The following is a 3,612-nucleotide window of genomic DNA, read 5'->3' on the forward strand; positions in this document are numbered from 1 at the left end:
CCCGCTTCCCTCCCTCCCACTACCCCGCTCTATCTCTCTCTATATCTCTCTCAGATTTGTGTTCCCCTCGTAGACAATGCTTTTGCTTCTTTCTATCGGCTTTGGGTGGAGATCGCTTTTTCTTTCATACTTAAAATTATTATTCATATATTTTCGAGTCTTCTAGATTTTAATGGACCTTTTTATAATAATTCAGATTATTTGGAGTCACATCCATGTAATTTTGTATTTACAAGAATTTACGATTTTATATTAATCTCGGCAATAGCGAAACACGTCAGTACAATTATGTTTTATTATTCAATATCGACCTTACTTATCCCGTTTAGAATTTAAGGCATTGGTTTATTGGTTTCTCGATCGATGATTGGCTTTATTAATTGATGTTCTCGTCCACGAATCCACCCCTCTCTCCACGACCCGCACAGTGAGCAACCGAGTAAATCCCGTACCCTCGTAATCCACATTTCTGCGTATGGTTTGTGTTATGTGTTTTGTCGTTATTGGATTTTGAGAACAATCAGTATTTAGTTTTAAGAAAATACGGTTCCGTGTGCGGTTCGTCGATTCCGCGTTGCTCTAAATCGGCTGGCGCTCTAAACACTCGAAATAAGGATTGAATGAGGTGCTGATTCTTCTCGGAGTCCAGTTTTAGCATTATGGTTTTTGGCGTTTCAGACTTGTCGGATTACGAGAACGAAGGTAATGATTTGGCCGTGTTTGGATAATCGAGAATTTTGGGTTAAGGTTTATTGCGTATTTGTTGAGGCCAAAGAAAAATCATTACAGTTCACATATTTTTTTCATCACTTTATTATAAGTGTGGAAACCAAAATTTCAGGCGATCCATTGAAAACCCTGGTAGGGGACTATTTTGAAGATTTTATTTCTGTACTGCCACATGTCGTCAATAAAAAAATTGAGACTCGATTTTTCCCATTTTTTGAGTATAAAAAATAAGTACCAAAGTCATCGGCATGATAGAAACTGCAACTTTCAAATTTCATTGCAATCTTCCCCCTTAGAACACGAAATAATAGTGTCTAATCTATTTTAATTCAGATATAATCTACGATAGAAAGGAATATTCTCACTTAATACTCCTATCGATTCATTTCCACTCAAGAATGATTGATGATATTCCTTCATTTTTGTATCACTCACCCAATTTCGTCGTTTGTCATGAGCCTTTGCTGTCTATTCCGTTGCAACACCCGCTGGTTTGGATTTCATAAGTTGTGCATATAGTCGATAGTACTATAATAGTTCTTAACTTTAATTTTCTCAATGTCATTATCCCTCTGATGGTTTGAATTGCAGAAGAATTAGCAGGTACGTTGCAATCATGCCGAAAATCTGAAGGTAAAAACCTCTCATTCAATTGTAATAGTTGATTAATACATCATCTAAGAATGAACTTCTCAATTCTTACTGAATGCAGTAATGAACAATCCAATAAAAAAACTCCACATGCAGTGAATTGCACCCTCTTGTGTAATAATTCAATAGCAAAATTATTCACCTCGGACTGGATATTGTTAGTAGAAACGTAGTTCTCCACAATTTCATAAATGATGTCTGCAGTTCGATCCGTCTAAACCAAAAATTTGACTGATCAACCATCATTGAAATGTTTTTGCTTGCGAATGTATCCGTCAAATCCGAAATATCCTTTTTTTGTGTCAGGACAAGTAATTTTGGCCTCAGGAGTTTAAAATAGTATATTTCGGTACGAGTGAGACGGATTTTTTGACAGTGATGTTACGTTCAGCTAACGGCCAAACTGGACCGTCACAGGAAATGATTGGTTGGGATTTGGATGACGTAGGAAGGGAACCGGGATCCTTCTCAATATGGATAATCAGAAAATTTTTACTGTAAAAAATTGATAGTCCAAACGGGGATTTGAACCCGGGACCTTCGAATTAAAAGTAAACGAAAACACTTTTCGTTTACGAGTAAATGAAACGGCACTTTTCGACTTGAGGTGAACGTAGCAGCAGTGTCAAAAATACTATTTTTAGACCATGTCCGAATATGTGTATATATTTGTGTATATGTGAACTGAAAAAATAATTGTTCAAATGAATCCAATTGTGATTTAAAATATTTTTCCCAATGTCATCTTGACCGAGTTCAATCATGAGATCGATGATTACATCGTCTGCCGTTGAAAAAATTTATTATGTTGTCACGAAAGCAATTTGCCACTTATTAAATGCATGTTCTCTTGGAGTTATACATACCTCTGCATGAAATGTATTAACACTCGCACTCAAAACTGTGACAGGATATGCACACATTGTTATCCAGAACAATGAATTTATTGTATCCAAACTCCAGAAAGATGCGTCGAAATGTACCAGAGTCATAATGAGAAAATAAGTACTCTCGACACAACTGCAACAGCAATAGAAAACCGCAACCAAAACTGGAAAAGAATAGAATTTCGAAACTTGACGTGAAATTTCATATAGTCTGTTCCTTGCTCTTTTGATCATGACGAAATTTTGAACAGTCAAGCGATCGTTCATGAGGTATCCAGAAAATATTGAAGCTTCTTGGAATGCAATTGGGCATTTAGATATGGCCAGAAAAGCATTGTTGAGTCCGTCAAATCGATCTCTCAAGATATTAATGATCAAACTATATTGTATTAAAAACTAACCCAGAACTGCTGTGCATAAACCCGAAGTAACAAGGAATAATCGTGGTGTTGCTATCAACGACGACGTCACTTGTCCACTCCAAATGAATAACATGAAGATAATTGTTATGAATTTCTGAACGTCTCCAATTTCACTGCTCTTCATTCCAAACAGCTTGTATCCATATTCTTTGTCAAATTCACTCAATCGATTTCCAATGTTTATGATACGTCTTTGGAAAATGGAGTAAAAGATAATAATCATGATGGCGCATGAATTTCCGGCTATAGCATGTGTTATAACAATAGCCATTACAGTTTTTGAGTTGTTGGGATATGATAGTTCAGTCATGTGGGGTACAGCGAAGATAATTATTGCGGAGAAGAAGATGATTAACGAGATATTGTATGCACATCTCAGGAATATGACAGTGCGAAGGTGTAGTCTATTTTCTTCAATAACTGAAGTGTTATATTTATGCTGCACGGTGATAAACCCGACATAGAACAAATTATTTGGACGATTCGAAAAATGATTAAATACAGTTTCGAGTTTATCCTCGTACCGAACATTTTTATGTGTACGATATTTCAGACGGAACTGATGATTCCATTTCGATTTCACTTGAATTGCACGTAGTATTTATCTTGGAGAGTGAATGCAATATGCTAATGGATGTGAAGAATATGAGTGTTTGTCACATGAATTCTGTTGCGTCAATTCATCAAAATAGAGAATAATTGAATGGTGAATACGAAAACAATGGCACTTATTAAGCGGGAGGAAAGATCAAAGCTGAGTAATAATACGTGTAGTAATGATAATTAGATAATGTTGGAATGAAGATCGAACATCTTTTCTGATCAGGAGACCAGCATTAAATTTCCCAAATGGCCTTGAATGCTTCAAACTCTTGCGGAACAGCCGTATCCTGGATATAGTCTCCCACTTTATCGACAAGATA

At 36.1% G+C, this 3,612-nt stretch overlaps 1 pseudogene; it reads right to left on the reverse strand.

Moving 5' to 3' along the window:
* Window positions 1-1,293: 1,293 nt before the first annotated feature.
* Window positions 1,294-3,220, reverse strand: LOC114841505 (annotated as a pseudogene).
* Window positions 3,221-3,612: the final 392 nt, after the last annotated feature.

Source organism: Diachasma alloeum, unplaced genomic scaffold (assembly GCF_001412515.2).
Source record: "Diachasma alloeum isolate Michigan unplaced genomic scaffold, Dall2.0 Dall_scaffold_00620, whole genome shotgun sequence".
NCBI lineage: Eukaryota > Metazoa > Arthropoda > Insecta > Hymenoptera > Braconidae > Diachasma > Diachasma alloeum.